We start from the raw sequence: 17,605 nt of genomic DNA, 5'->3' as shown, positions 1-17,605 counted from the left end.
TCATGTGACCATTTTAAGCCTGAAGTTGGCTTTGAAGAACACTCCCTTGTTAGTACTTTCTCTGGATTAGAGGTTGGCCATCATTTAGCAGAGCTAATGTGACCAGTGCGCACACACAAATGATGTTGATTCAATTATGTACCTTCATTGATTTCAATTTCTCCAGCAGCAAAGATGTTGAGAGCTTGTTACCCAAGCTTATTTGGAATAACAGACCTGTCATCGTACGTCAGAATTCCCATTATGCACATGAACGATGTAGAAAGGCAGGTGATGAATGCTGCAAGCTTTAGCTGCATGTGTAGAGAAGATTTTGTGCTATTCTGACAATCAATATTAAAATAATGAACAATCAGAGAGTCCGGGAAAGATTACTCAACAACCAATAGAACCACATTGCCTTAGGTCAATGGAATTTACAATCTTGACTATTATAATTATCAATAGATTTGAATATACTTTACATCAGTTTCTCAGGCTCATAAATTGTATTCTTATATATTTCTTTTGAAAGTCTTACATAGTAAAATTCAAAAGGAAAATTTAACTCAGAAGGATACTGTAATATTTTGTATTATTAGATATATGTATATATAAATGTGTTTCTGTGTAGGTATGTACACATGTGTGCAGGTTCCACCAAGACCAGAAAAGGATGCTGTCTCCCCTAGAGCTAGAATTCTAAGCAGCTATAGAATAGCTATACTTATAGGTATAGGTATTAGGAATTTAACTCACATCTCCTGATACTTGTAGGGAAGGAAAAACTCTTACACACTGAGCCATTCCTCTTAACCAGATTTTCATGTTTCTTTACGGAACTTCATGAGAAGTAGGTTGCATAATCTTTCTATTTAAGACAGTCAGTGCTTTAATCAAAATAAAGATTGAAGTAAGTGATTTAAACACTTTAAAATCTATACACCAGGTACATTCAATCTATATTAAAGAATGTAATGAGATAGACACTAAAATTGAGACAAAGTTAGAATATTTTGTCTTGTGGGATTCATTTCATTTCATTCATTCATTTACTTTTCCCGCTGGGCAGGAAACTGAACTCAGGGCTCTCCCTGCTAAACAAAGGCTCTGTCTCAGATGATAGTCCCATCTTGTTGGGATACATTTTCATCTAAGCTACTAGACAGAAGAAAATTCCTCATGAAGAGAACAGTGAGAAAACCAAATCTACTAGGAGTAGCTACTCTTGATGCTGACCCCCATCTCCGCCTCTCCAAATGTGACTAGCCCACCAACAAAGCACACTAAGGAAAGGCATTGACTAACCATGCGTGTAGTTGCTACTATAATCACAGGTTCTACACGGAGACGAGCAATACCACAGAAACAGACTTGGGAAATTGCAATACCAAGACCATAAACAACTTACAGACTAAAAGTTTATTTCATCTTACAATCTTCAGATCCCACTCCACTGCTGAAGGAAGCTGGGGGCAGGAATTTTGAGATAGGATCTGATGCTAAGTTCGTGAAGGAGTTTTGCTTATTGCTTGCTCATCTTGTTTTCGTAAAACACCCAGGAATAACAGGACTAAGAAGGTTGACAGTGTCCCCTTTCAACTGGATCCTCCAAATTAATTATCAATCAGGAAAATGCACCAGAGACTTGCCCACAGGCAAGTCTTATGGAGGCATTATCTCAATTGAGAGCACATCTTTCCAAATAAGTGTAATTAGCTAAGACAGCATACAATGACAAATGCTTACCTGTGAAAATGTTTTAGAAATAACTCTTGAAAGAGTAACCATTGTTCAAGAAAAATTGGCTAATCTAATTTGTCAAATAGATCCTGTCTGTGTGTGTGTGTGTGTGTGTGTGTGTGTTACTGAGCATTCAATATAGACTTCTGTATCATAGGCAAGCATTCTACCACCAAGCTATATCATAGCACAAGCAATGAGACGTCTAGTAAAAATGACAATTTTTCTAACAATTATCTTATGAAGGAACATTTTGGATGCTCACTGGAGGTTTTTATTTGAGAATATCTGATATTTTCAGTAACCTTTCATAAGACAAGCTAATATATTTTGTTTAATAGCTCTAATAATTCAATTTTTGTTGGAGTTTAAATTACAAACAACAGCAGCAACAAAGTCTCGTTATTCTATTTTTTGTTGAAATCTATACTAGACATTTACTTATCCTGTGTCCTTGGATTAATGTTAAAATAATTGTATTTTAAATTCCTTTCCATATATGAGTTCTTAATGCAGAAGCACATAACAGATTTTCACTTCATCAGATAGTTTACCTTTTGCTAAAAAAGATAAACGTTCATTATTACAAGATTCTAAGAAAAATCTCTGCATGTTTTACAGAAACTACGTTTTAGATTCAGGATAAACATGACCCATCTACAAACACAGGCAAATAGCTAGGACAAACCTCACAGGTATTACACCATGTTATCTGTTAGCAGAATAGAAGTTAGGTGCCATAAATGGATGTTCCTGTTTGAAATAAACTCTAGAAATCTAAGTAAATCTGGATTTGCTGAGAAGAAAGTGAACATCTCACCATGTTTTGATCTTTCTGGTTTCTTCCTCAATTTCAGATGATTCCACATTTGGTTTCACTTTAAACACCACTAGTAATGTATCAGGGCCTCTTCGTGCAACAAAGCACAAATAGTTATCTTTATTCATGGTTTAAAGCATCCAGTTTTCAATATATTCTACAATATAGAGTATGAATTTAATATTTTCCAACATATAAAAGCAATATTTTAGACTTAAAGATAAGAAAATTTGACAAATTGTTATGAGTGTATTCAGTGATACAAGATCAATTAAACAAAACTGAATGAATATATGCTTCTATATTCATTTTAAGCAGAAAATATTCTTTGGTTCATTGCATATATATATATATCACTCATAATCATAGTCAAGTACTGAAAACATCAATAATACATAAGTAAAAGTTAAGGTGACAACATTTGACTACAGAATTAAGCACTCTTTGCCAATGATTATATTAATTTTTGGAAATCTTTTCTTGTTTCCATGTAAAGCCTATGGACTGTATTTGTAAATGAGTATGTATGATTAAGAACATATCATAGTTATCTGTGCTTCATTAAGTTATAGAAACTACGAAAGTATGTAAATTACAGCATTGACTGTAATTTTATTATTCTTTCTTCTCCTGCCAATGTTGTGGTTCCATGTCTCCTAAATTACAATCAGGTGCAACGAAGTGACTGATAAATTTGTAAATCATGATATTGCTGAACAAAACAGAGATGTATGTGGCTAATGAGCTTAAGTATTCATTGAGGACAACCCGCTGGATGACACGAGCCATCTGACTAAGCCAGGCACCTTCAATTTCCTAGACAAAGGCACTTAGTTTCCAGTGTCACTGGATATATATGGGACAGGTGAATTGAATTATTATGGAGTTTAAACTTGATTAGGAGACTATCAATGATCATGAAAGTGTTAGAGTGAAAGACATTCTAAGTCAAAAGATTCCTAAAGTTATATTTTTTAAGTATAGCTTTTGACTATAATGATTCAAAAAGGACTTAGAAACTAGAATAATTCAAAACCACAGGAGAAAGACAAAGATAATCTTGTTAAGATTATCTATGCATGAAGGGATTCATCCAGAAGCCCCCTCGGGAGAAATTGAGTGAGCATCTTTCTGCTCTTTAAGGAGGCCTGTGGCTAGTTAATATTGGTGTTATAGCTTCATCTTCTATAAAATACTGTGACCTTTCCTTTGAGGAAAATCTTCAAAGAGAGAGCTGTGAATGTAGAGTTTTAATTAAGCCAATCTTTCCTTTATATCTCTGAACTTATATTTGAATATGTCCTATGGAGATTGACTATGGTATAAAAATGTTTATAGTCCTTTTTATTATGCATCTTTGAAATGTATGTTATATGGAACAATAAACTTATTTTCACATCCCAATAAAAACAAATGACTCTAATGTTTATCAGACTGCTGTTAACTATATGAAAAAAAATAACATGGCTTCAGAAAAATGCACATATGATTGTGTGTGTGCATGTGTTATTATAAGAATTCACGCAGATAAAAGGTGTGTGTGCCCCTCACCTAGCAAGAGACAATTCTCCATATACCAAGTATAAGTTTATAGGTTAAATATCTGGACTCCCTAAAATTAAACTTTGGAACAATAATAGGTCTTGATTGGCATGTGAACAGAGAAATTACAAGTTCTTTTAAACTTGGAGGCTTTGCAAACATACCAAGAGTTTTAAGAGCCAGGTGCTGTGGGACGCAGCATCACTTTGTCTTGTCACCTGTTTTGTTCATACTTTCCAGCCGGAGCATCAGTTCTGGTTAAGGACATCCCAATTACTGTCACTTTTTCCCATCCCTAACCAGGACGTTTGCTTTAATCGGGCTCATTTAGACAATGACGCAAATGTGTTTCTAGCAATACGGAAATGTAGGCTTTTCTCTGGTAGTATCATTGGGTAGTAATGTTTACTGTAAGTGCCATACAAAGAAAATGCTTAAAGAGAAATGAAGTTTCTGTAACGAATTTTCACCGACTAAGGTCTGCTAAGTGTAAACATAGAACAGGATGTGAAGCCCTGACAAAATTAGGTTTCATATGAGTGAAAAGACCTCATTTTACTGTACTTTAGAGAACGATAACTCCCGACAATATAATCACTTCTGTTTATCAATATCTAATACATACCAGTAAAAGCTACAAGGAGTGTCTTTCCCTGATGCCTAGCGGGAAAGCATCAATTTTCTGTATCCTAGTAAACAGCAAGGTAATTGGAGGTAAAGCAAAATTAGTGATGTCAGCCAGAAAGAGGTTGAACTGTTAGAATAAAAGTGTGCAGGGCTTCATTTGATGAAAAAAAGAAAAACAGATGGGATGAAACACCACAGCAGTCTCTGTGCCCATCTAAAGGAAGGGGAAAAGCTTGTCAACAGTACAGGAAAATGTCACCAAATGTCAGAAACAGAACTTCTACAGGCTAAAACATTTTCCTAAAGATAAAGCTTGCTGCTCAAGTCTATTGTAACTCTATAAATCAAATGCATGAAACAGGAGCCCTCAATAGGCAAGAATGACAACATTAATAACCAGAGTCAAATAAAACTTCCAAGTGAGAGCAGGTTAGAATTCTATAAGGGTGTGGTGGGAAAAAGTGGAGCCCAAGGAAGAAATAAAATGTTGGGAAGTCACTAAACACTTTAGAGTCAGTGGGAAGGAATCCTTTAACTGTGTGGGTGGCACTTCTATGACCTCCTTTGGGGCCTGATTACAGCCAGCTTCTCTGCTAGCTCCTGACAAAGTGATGTCACCTTGCCTTCCAATAGTCATTTTACAAATGTGTATCTGTTCTGATTTAGAGTCAAGAGAACTAGACAAAATGCTTGTAGAAACTGACCAGAGAATGATTTAAAGCAGAACACATTATAGTGAAATGTATTAGGTAGATTAATTTCACTGCATTGTACCTCTTCTGCTTTTCTCATGTACCAAGACTGCTTATTATTGTAACTTTTTAAAAAATAAATATTGAGATTTCAGAGTCAGTTTTCATGGTGTTTCAATATGTAAAATAATAAGCATGTTTTATAGACAAAGTATAATCCTATAGTAAATGTTGAGAGGAAAATCTGCTTTGCAATTGTAAAAATCAGATCTGAAGAGTGGGATTCTGATCTGTTAATAAACAACAGAAGGTGAAGTGCTACCAATTGGTCAATTTGACCCCAATAGAAACTCATTTCAGGCCCTGACGAGGGAGTAGTGATTTAGTCGTAAATAATTTGACCTCTGTGCAAAACTGTGTAATAACAGCCAGAAAGACCTTGCAAAACATTTGAAAAATACATAAGGGTTTTGTTTTATCTCAGCCTCTGCTAAGCTTTATTCTGACAATGATTAGGCAAAAGTGTAATTGCTAAAGGCTATTTCATAATGAAACAATGTCATCTACTCAGAGACGGATAATTACCTTCTAATTTATCGTGTTAGGAGAGATTACCTTCAATTTTTTTAAATCAGTAAATGAGTTGTCTAACTTATTTTCTACCCAGCTTTCATCATATTAAGAACATGGCCTCCTGAATGACATCACTCATTATATTATGTGTCTCTGAGATGGTGCAGAGGTGGAGAGATATTCGTCCCTACGGTGATACTGCTTAGATCAACTTGTTCATCACAGTTGGTGGCAGAAAAAATAAAAGTACGGATCTATAGACCTGAAATTCTCTTCCGACACAGACAACTTAGAGGGCCCTGATCTCATACATGATTGCATTGTTCTTCTTAAATTGAACCATATATGAAACTATGAAAATTACCGCTTCAGGAGGATGGAGCATATTTTGAGTGTAAAATTAGGAGTTTTATGCAACGATAGCAGTAGCAAGATTCCAAGGAGAACTCTCATGTACTATCTGCATGAATGTTTTTTAAAGGAGTTGATCAAAATGCTAGACAAGAAGTGTGGTTACACCTTTCGAATTCTGTACCTGCACCAATATGCACACTCATCACTTATTCATGCCCAGATATGTCTGAAACAGCAGAAAACATGTGATGTGAATATTTCATCTAGAGACTTGAGATTCAAGACTCCTGAGAAAAGGAGAAAACCCATAAGAGATTTCCAAACACAACCAAAAAGGAAGGGGCAATAATCATTCAGAAATATAAAGAGTGATTCAGAAAAAAACCTACTGGAAGAAGCAAAAGCTTCTTTCTGAGAGAAGCAAGGTGGGACTTGAGATATTTTCTAAGCCAGGAGGGTTCTGTCATGTGAAAGGCAAGTAGAGATCTGTGACAGTTGTTCTCGTGGAGATTTTCTGCCTAGTTGGATTTCCTGGCAAATGCCCAGACAGATTTCACTTGACACAGAGTAGGAAAACAGCATGTCTGGAATGTAGCTCATTCTTACCTCCCATTATTCTAAATAAAATATGCTTATTCAACGAGGTCAGTCAACTTGTCCTAATTTTATGTGACCAAGTTAAGAGACATTTTGCTTTGACATACATAAAACTTTTAAATTACATGTATGCATTTCTCCCTATCTATATTGCTCCTATCTACTCCACAGAAAGGCCATTTTAACCTTCCTGGCTGAGACATCTTGCTAGATGCCTTAGGTTTAATTTCCTGTTCCAGAGTAGTCTATTTTCCAAATAGATTACCTCATGCTTCCCCTTTGCATTAACTAGTTAAGCTTAGTTCCTTCAGCTTAAACTAAACCCTCTTCCCATGGCCCAGTGGAAGCCCTTACCTAGATCTGTGCATTTCTCTAATCTGTTGTCACCAAATGGGATGTAATTCTTACTTTATATGCTTTCATTGTCTCAGGTATGTAAATAAGGACAGAAAATGTTCTCCTTATGATAAAGATGAGTTGATATTAGAGTATGCAAACATATAAAGGAATATATTATTGTCTTTGATCTTACCAACAACTCATAGTTTGAGGGATGAAAATTACTTTCAATTTGGATACATATTGCAAGGTCTTAGTATTTCTGAACTTGTTATTAAGAAGATAATTTTGTATCTTCTCTTATTTTTGTCTATTTTATTTAGTACTGTGCTTAGGAAGATATTAGTGTTTAAAAAATGGCGTAACTTTCAATTTCAACTTTTTCTAAAGTATAACTCTCTCAATCAAAGTTAATTTAAAAAAGGGATATGATGACCCTTGCATAATGCATAATTCATAATATGATATGCAGAAAGAGGTAAACTCAGAGTTGTAACATAATTTTCAGACTGTTATTTATTTGAAGTTATAAATTAGCTTAATAAATTTATGTACATCACTTTGAAAGAAATATGTGAGAAAAATCATGCTTTTTATGACTATTTTAACAAGTCAATACAATTATTTGTATTCAAAATAACATAAATATGTAGAATTCAAGTGTTAAATGGCCAAAGATCATTATGATACTCCTATAAGAGTAAATATATATATATGTATAAATATGTATATATGTATGTATATAGCCTAATACATAACACAGTCACCCGAGAAATTTTTCTCAGGAGCAGAGGGAATATAATATTATTTACATATTGGGTAGAAAAGAAATATACATGTAAAATAAAATGAATTTTTTAACTTTTATTAAGTATTGCATTCTTGCCACAATTTCCACAGAGGCTCCTCTACAAGTGGCCATTTAGATTTGAAAGTTAATTTAAAATGGGAAAAGAGCCAAGTTGTAGAATATTTAGCATTGTCAAGTAGATATTGTTGATAATCACATGGAATATAGACCTCTGAGCACACCTTGGGGAACTATCCTGACTACATTAGTTAAGACAAGAGGGCATGATGACTGTGCATGGCATTGCCCTTGACTAGGATCCAGGACTGTAGGGCTGGAGACAGAGAGATGAGCAATAGTATGCGTTCATCTTTCTCTTCTCTCAGATTGTGAACACAATCTGGCATACTGTTTCAAGCCTCCGTCATACTGGCTTCTCTGCTGCATCATGATAGACTGTGCACACGACTGTCCTTAGAATAAACCCTTTCTCCCTTAAGTTGCCTTTTTCACTTTTTCAGAGTGTTCTACCACAACCTTGGGAAAAGAAACCAACACAAGGGGAAAGTAGTTTTTTTTTTTTTTTGCTCGAGATTCTCTAATTTGCTTAACGTATTGAAATAAATGCAGTAGGTTATTCAAAACTTTACTTAAAAAAAAGCTTTATTGATAGAAAATTGGCATATATACTTGTGACATCCAGAGATTGTTTTTCTGTACAGAGTTTGTAGGCCATCAAATTGTTACACCCCTGGAATTTTATAGGACTGATGAATTTGACTTCCTTTTTAGAGCAAGGAACTTGGGTGTGATCAAGATTCATATGATACTAAAAAACAAACAAAAATGGGTGTGCATATTCTGTTAACTACTAACTATATTTTTTCAAATGAGGAAAGTCATACTGAAGACAAGGATCAGTGCCAGGTTTAGCCTAAAACCCCTTGCCCTAAAAGGTATTCAAGGGCAGTGCAAAGTAACCAGTGTACAAGATGTAAGACAAGTTAAGAACTTCCTTGTTTAAAAAATTACAGAAACTATAAGCCCTGAACATGATGGATAGCCTGTCAAAGAATCAGTTACTGTAATGTTTATTGCAATTTCAGTTGAGTTCATCACATTGAAGGCTGAATGAGTGACAATCGTTTGACCAGCATTTTCGTAAAGTAGGCCTGAGGAGGAGAGCTCTCCTTTTTGGTTTGTTGTGAGCAGACTTTCAATTTCACAAAGGTGTGATGTCAAGAATGCCAAGACAAACGGAGGCTTGGGACATGATCTCAGAGTTGAGAAAACAGCTCTGACAAGAGCACTTAGCAATGGAGAAACTCCACCAACTCAATTCCAGGTCTAGAAGTTCCAGAGCAGAGAAAGCAGTAATAAACTGAAAGCTCTGAGTAGTAATTTGGAGGCTGTGTGTGGAGGACAAAGTCTGGCGCCTGCCAGAAATATTGACAAGGTAACGGTATTTGCTTTGTTGGGAAAGAAGCCAGCAGAGCAGATTGCACAGAGTATGATCATATTTGAGAACAAGAGACAAGAAGATTCTGGCAACCTGTCACCAAGCATCTTTGGCATGGATATCAAATCTCCTAGAGTAGACACCTTCTGGGTGTGCAGCTAAGCCTTCCACCAGTAGCTATCAGGGGCCATTGCAAATGAAAGCTGAGATGGGTAAATACTCACACATTCCGATTTCCTCATTTACCCAAGTATTTCAGAAGAACCCCAGTAAAAACTAGGGACTTGAAAGAAAGCTACTTTGTGTGTACTTAAGTATGTGGATAGATGAGCAGAAAGAAGATAATTTATTTCCATATGTTAACAATTAATACCATCTACTCCATTTACATGAACGGATATAGACATTCTGGCTTGATTAAGAATGCAAACCATTTCTGTCTTTCAGTTTATTTATATGATGGATTACATTGGCAGATTTTAGTATGTTGAACCAGCCTGCATCTCTAGGATGAAGCCTACTTGATCATGGCGGGTGATTTTTTGTGATGTATTCTTGGATTTGGTTTGCCAGTATTTTATTGAGAATTTTTGCATCAATGTTCATGAGTGAGTTTGGTCTGTAATTCTCTTTTTTGGGGGTTGAGTCTTTGTGCGGTTTTGGTATCAGGGTAACTGTAGCTTCATAAAAAGAGTTTGACAATGACCATTCTGTTTCTATTATGTGGAGCACATTGAGGAGTCTAGGTATTATCTCTTCTTGGAAGTTCTGGTAGAATTCTGCACTAAAACCATCCAGTCCTGGGCTATTTTTTTTGGGGGGGGGCAGAGGTATTTGATGACAGCTTCTATTTCCTCATGACTTATAGGTCTGTTTAAATTGCTCACCTGGTCTTGATTTAATTTTGGTATATGGTATCTATCAAAAGTTGTCAATTTCTTTTACATTGTACTAATTCCCAAACTAGTAGAAGCAAAATCACTAGAAGGTGCATGATATAGTCCTAAGCTAGGACTCAGAAAAAGGCTTTCTTTACCGAGTAAGTCAGTTGACCTACCTAGTCCTTGCTTCTTAGATAAAGAGCAAGAAACAAAATGGTCAGACTGGAATTTTCTATCTTGGACAAAGTGAAATTGTCTTTTGGATTTTTAAGAACAATCCATTTGTTGGCAAAATCTGTGCTCAAAATAGGATAATAAAGACGTACCCTTTCCATACAGAAGCACGTGTTTCTTTGTAGGTTTTCTGACCTCTACAAGGAAGGAGGAGAGACTAACAGTTTGCCTTACATGTAGGAATTTGCTATGGCTTTAGGCAATTAGTCACTGCTTCTCAGTCTAGGTCTCTGACTTCCGGGAAACATCTTGAACACTTAGGAATATTGCTACAAATAAGTGGGTTTAATGCCCTCTGCCTGAGGCCAATAATCAGAATAACTCCCATGTAATTGGCATTGTTGAGAAGCAACTTGATCCATAACATTCAATTAGTAATAAGTACATAATCCTCACACTCTAAGATATACACTTAGAGACAAACCTTAATCTGATTTTCTGCCTTAGTGTGATCATTTTTAAAGAATCTAAGCTTTATAATCTGCCTGGTTAGAAAATATTACTTACTCTCAACTGGGAAAATTATTCTGTCTATATCTGTCTCTGTCTCTGTCTCCCTGCCCCACCCTTCCCCTGTCTCTCCTCTCTTTCCTCTTTAGGTACCCAACTAACGTACCAAGGACCAACCCAGGGTTGTCCATATGATTATCAAGCATTGTATCTCTACACCTCACCCTCCAAACTTACTTTGTAACAATCTCTTGCTCTGTAGATCAGGCTAGCCTAAAGACTATTTTTATCTCTGCCTCTCCCTATTTCCAAAGTCATAACTCTGTACCATAATGCTCTGTTCTGTATTTCTAATTCAGCAAAGAGATGGCAAGGGAAGATTTTGTGCTTCACAGATGATTCATTGTCAGTGTTTCCACAGAAATTCCTTTCACTACAAACTTAGCTACTTGGAATTCCTCATAGTTAAGGAGTTCCTTCTTTTGTGTTATGAAGACACTGAAGATTACTTGATTTAGTTCCAAAAATTGACTAAAGGGAGAAAAATCTCTAGATGGCTGTCAGAGGTTAATAATTTTGCTGTTTTGGTAGGTATAAATTTTATAAACTCGCCCACCTAAGTTGTTGGAACTCAGTTTGAAGACATAAGGAAATTTTCATGAAGAGCAACGTAGTAGCAAACCATGATCTCCGAGAAGGTATAACTGCATTATTGCCATGTAAAACATGGATAGGTCAGTATTTACTTATCATATAAGGCAAAATTTTGAAAACACAGAAGATGATGTAGCATGTTGCATGGTGTGTGTATCAGTACATAAAGGAATGAGGTAGATCTTGTAGCATTCTCACCAGCTGAGAAACAGTCATCATTTTTTTCTCCAATATGCATTAGAACTTTAATATATTTTAAATTCATGAAACCATAATCCTCCATGGAAATCTGTCTGAAGTCAGATAATTTTAAAACTCAGTGACTAATCTCTTTGTGTTGGAAAGTCATTCTAATGCCATAGAGTAACCCCACAAAAACTGATTTTATAACAAATTTCATTGCCTTTGAAAGATAAATGTATCTACATACCCTAATGTTTCTATTGCTATGACCAAACATCATAATCAAAAGTAGCTTGAATCCTTGAAGTAAAGGGTTTGTATTATCTAACAGCTCCCAAGTCACACTCCGTTACTGGGGGAAATCAAGGGAAGAACTCAAGACAGGAACCTAGAGACAGGAACTGAAGTGGAAGCCATAGAGAATGCTTACTGGCTTGCTACTTGGGAGTTGTTGGGCTGCTTTCTTACAGCATCCAAGACCAGAAACATGGAGGTGTCACCATTCCTATTGAATATTTATTCAAAAAATTGCCCCACATACTTACCCACAGGCCAATGTTAGGGAGGCATTTTCTCAATTAAGATTCCCTCTTCTTGTCATCTCCATGGTTATTGGTAGAATCAAGAGTATGGTAAAATAACAGCTAGCATTTTTTCCATCCAGAATTTGAAGCCACGCTGGACTATATAAGACTTTTTTCAAAAACAAAACAAAGCAGCAAAGCATAATATTTAAGATCCTGTGATCATCGGAAGAGTCATTTGTGTGAGAGAGACAGGAACTTTTGTGCCTTAATAGTATCAACAGTGGGCTTTCAGTCTCACTCCTCCAAATGACAGGGCTGTTTACAGTGTTTTAAATGACAGTTGGCTCAGCCCAAGCTGGTTTCTGACCAAGTGAACAGAAAGAATGGGGAGGGAAAAACAAAACCTGAACTCAGCATACCTCACAACCCTGAAGTGGATTATCAGAAAAAGTCATTACTTTCCTATTTGCTCCTCCAACCAACAACCTCCACCAACAGGGCTTCTAGTTTCCCAGTGAACAAGCCTGCAACAGATGAAAACCCCCAGCTAGCTCCCAGACTGTCCTGACCCACATGCTTCCTCCTGCTACTCCCAACTCCCAGGTTGTCCTGGCTTCCAGACTCCCTCTTGCTGCAATGCTGCAACCTGTCTTCATAAAACAGACGAAAATTTCCCCACTTTATGCTGTTCTGTCTGTTCAAGGCCACAAAAAGAACCTGGAAGTTTTAATTACATAATACACTTTTTTTTTCTTTATCTCCTTCTTGTTTTTAAACTAACAGAGTAGTCCAGCTTAGTGGTCTCCTTTCTCTCTTGCTTACAAGAATAACACTCTCATTATACTATACACCAATTCTGATGGTTCCTGTACAAGATGGTCAGTATTTTGACCAATCAAATCAGGAATGGTCATTAGTCATAAGACAAAATCTTTTTTTTTTTCTGTAAAGAAGTTATGTCATGGAGATCTTGGGGAAAGCTCTCATGTTGGCAATATGCCCAGAACCTCTAAAATTTTCTTGAGTTTAATTAAGCCCAAGAATGTCAATCACCCTCACCATCTCTAGTGCAAGGTATAAATGCTCCTCATTCCACAGTGGAAGAATCAAGTGTCCTAACAGCTTGCAATATGAGTTGGCCACTGGATATAAACACACTTATAAGGTATCACTCTGGAAAGTTTTCAGGTGAGATGCAGGGGTCCAATGCTTACTAGCCCCACACCCACCCAACAAAGGTGAATTTCCAGGAATATTGTAATCTCTACATACAAGAGGAGATGTGCCAGTGTGCATATGTGGGTTTACAAGGCATATTCCAACTGATAAAAGTGAGAAGTCTGAATTGTGAAAAATAATTTGGATTGTCTCTGCTATGATTATATGACAATAAAAATATTTTTGGCCTATAATGTCTTAAGTTAAGAGCACGTATTGTTTGCACACAGGACCTGGGTCAGTTCCCAGTTTCCACACAGAGACCTATAGTCATCAGTAATTCCAATCCAGAAGACCCATCACTGTCTTCTGACCTCCTCAGGCACCAGCCTTGTGTGCAGAGTCCTTACATATTCACAGGTCAAACATGCATGTATAATGTTTAATAAAGATTTATGCTGGCAGAGGTGAGCCAAAGGTTAATACCTTTACGGTTTAGAATTCTTAGTGTTATGGGATGAGTTTTACATGGTAGATATTCACATCAAAATTTGATCTGTATGTTGGTGGTGTGCCTCAGCTCCTTTAGGAGAGATTTTCCTGACTCAGCAGCCTCAGCAGAAAAGACATGGCGGTTATAAAATGCTGGCTTTCTGGGCTATGCTGCTAGCACAACCTCTGTCTCTTATTGGAGACAGAACATTTGGATGGGGTTTGTGAGGAGTAAAGTGCTACGGCTTGCTTGATGGCAACTGGACTCACTGTGTGCCTGGAAGTGGAAATGCATGCAGTTCAAAGGCACAAGTGGCTCCGCCATGCTGAACTGTGCAGAGCGCAGGCAGGAACTACTGTATTATTCATAATACCTTAATCAAGAGCAGAAATATACCTATAACAAAACTGACCTTAAATTTGTATCAATAAACCAAGATCTATACCAATACAAATTATTCATATCTTATCTATCTGTATGTTGCAAAATGACCCCTTCTTTCAAAATTGAATTCATAATACCACTACTTATGCATTACCCACAAGACAGAGGCAGTCCTTGAAGCCACAAAGGAGCCGTTGGATTTTCCACTCAAAAGCAAGCAACTAAGTACCAAGAGACAGGTAAAGAAAATGAAAAACAAATAACAAACCATTCCTAGAATGGAGTTGAAATTGGAGAAGAGGGAAGAAGAGAGGATTAAGTTATTGAGTGGATGATGCCACCATATTTAACATCACTGTCTAGCTAAGTCACCCTTAACAATATTACCTAATCACAGCAAGGAACATGGGGATTGAAAATAGAAGAATGGAATAAGGGAGCTGGAAATAGCAGACTATAATAGAGTACTGGAAAATCAGCTGGGGCCTTAGGTGAAGTGCTGAAAGCTAGAGAAGAGTGTATAGGTCAGCCTTCTGAAACAAAGGACCAAAGGGAAAAGAGGAAAGATAAAGGAAACTGTCAATTTGAAATGAGGGAAGACCAAGACTTACAAGTCCTTGCAGAGGACAAGGTGGGTTAAATAAGAAAAGAAGAAGCAGTCATGGAAAGTCTTTGATTGCTAAGGCTTTTCTTGGTGTGGAATGTGAACATGAAAGCTGTGTTCTGCCCTGAGACAACATGGCCTTTGTGTAGGAGTACTGTGCTTCACCATCTCAGACTAACCTACAAAGACACAACCACATCCAATTCTTGTCCTCACTTTGTTGTGCTGATGCACAAACATAGTGCTCACCTCAAAGAGAGTATGAGACACTTTATTCTGGGGTGACCTGAATGACCATGACCCAGAAAGACAGATTTTATATATCACAAATTTCGTGTTCCAATGTGAAGCTGTGCCACGAAAGTTTAATGTAAAAAAGCAAAGAAAGACATAGACTAAAACTCTTTAAAAATACATCGGAAGAAATGGAAAACAAATAGTCAGAGCAAAGCGGAGTAATCTCAGCTCTGGGTGGTGGATATTATCTGAGGACTCTTAGAGTTTTGGTCAGTGGAGAATTAGGGGTTTGTTAAATTAATACACCAAAGGGCTTTGATCTGTGGTCAGGATGTTCTGACACAAAAGTAGGATCAGGCAGGCAAGGATTGGTTATTTACTTGGCTAATGATAGCCCAGAATAAATTGTAATTAGACTCTGGACCTTCAACACTGCAAACTCTTCAGCAACTGGATTCTTGATAGGTCAACCAGTCTTGGCAGGCACAGTCTCTCTTCATGCATCCTCACTCACACCAGTTGGTTAAAGCAGCCGACTGCAGTTATAATCATGCTAACTTTTAGTTTTTGTTAGTTGGGGTCAGAAAGTGGCCTCCTTGTGTTTAGTTTCAGTAGTTGATGCTTTAGAGTTGCGTGCTGTGGAGTCCCCATGCCGATTTTCTGGTTCACTTTTAGCTAAGCAGAAGCAAACAGATGGAGGATGGTTGGGAGATAAGTCAGTGTTTGAAACTGATAAGCTGTTTCTTGGAGACTGTGTCTCTTTTCTCGACTACTTAATTTTTGGTATAAACTAAAACACATAGTTTTAACTCTATCTGTAATTTCATACTAGAAATGATACAGCTGCTGTTCTTGATTTCTCGGGCAATGTTATGAATGGCCAATATCTATCTAGTTCAGATCTTGCATCTTGCAAGCACTTCAAGACTAAAACACATGTGCATGTTGGTCATTTTCCTTTGAACTGAGATTCAAGATATGAGCCCGTGAATAAGGGTGCTTCTTTCTCAGGGTTGCCAGAGTGCCGAGTGCCTTAATTCTGCTTGCATCTACTTTACAGTCAGTTTTCTTCTTGCCTTTGTCCCTGACATCCCATTTCTGAAGGAGCATTTATTTTAGCAAACTTGTAATTGCAAATTCTTTCTCTGCTACTTTGGGATGTAAATCTTTTTCACAGCCTCTTGCCAGTTTTACAACCCAGCACTGTCTTTTTCAAGGACTTGGAAGTCAGCTCTTTGAAACAGAAGCATCACGGAAGGAGCACCCCTACCTTCCAGCCTCAGAGAAAGGCAGGGAGCTGTGGATGTGGATGCCTATTTAGTACTTTTGCAACTGGCTCCTGTCTAGCACCAGTCGGTGAGAAAGTTTGCTTATCCTTTGTCAAGGTCAAGAAGGAACACTGTGTTCGACGACATTCCCAACTCCAGATTCTAAAACAATTTTTGCAATCACCAAAGATAAGTAAGTTCTGTTGTTCTTAGCAAAATTCAAAGAGTGTAGACAACAATAATGTATTATATTTTTCAAAATAATGTTTTGAATGTTGCAACCACAAAGAGATGATGAACATTCAATGCATTGAAGACAACAGGTTCGGGAGGGATCACCATTCAGTGTTCCCGTGTGGTTAGTACTGAAGCCCTGTAAACTTGCACAATTGATATGTGTTTAAAAAATGAACTGTTTACTCCAAAGAATTTAATTACAACTACATTCAGTTTTCCCTCTTATAATAGGTCTGAATACAGTGTTCACTATCTGATTTATTATGTGGAGAGTAATTTGTATTTTGGCAGGCACCATGTGTACTCTCGCTCTGTCTCTAATGTTAAGCTCTGTTTTTTTCATGGCTGCACACAAACCACGACAGACACTAAGAAACTGCATTTCAAAAACAGTCTGTGCTCCTTCCTTGGGCTCACAAGGCAGATAAAAGAAGGATGGCAGGTCTCTGTTACCGCCTTCATTTTGTACTTTACTTTGGATGGCCTTCTTAGCTCTGCATCCAGGTACGCACAACCCCCACCTCATAAGGAGTGTCTTGCTGAATGCAGAGATTCCTAGTCTATCTCATTCTCCTTCAAGGCTTAAGGCAAAGATAAATACAACTGAGGAATCTTATCGAAAAGTTTAAATCCCTGGGAGTAATGCTGCCACTGTCGCAGATGTAATAAGTCAGATCAGGTCAAATTAGTAAATCCAGGTTTAATTTGAGCAGAACAAAGCAACTCCTGTGTGACCCTTGGGAAGGCAAGGGAAGAATATCAAATATGGCTACTAGGTCT

Source organism: Myodes glareolus, chromosome 20 (assembly GCF_982192425.1).
Source record: "Myodes glareolus chromosome 20, mMyoGla1.1, whole genome shotgun sequence".
NCBI lineage: Eukaryota > Metazoa > Chordata > Mammalia > Rodentia > Cricetidae > Myodes > Myodes glareolus.
The sequence above is the reverse complement of the archived record's forward strand: the minus strand, read 5'-3'. Positions refer to the sequence as shown.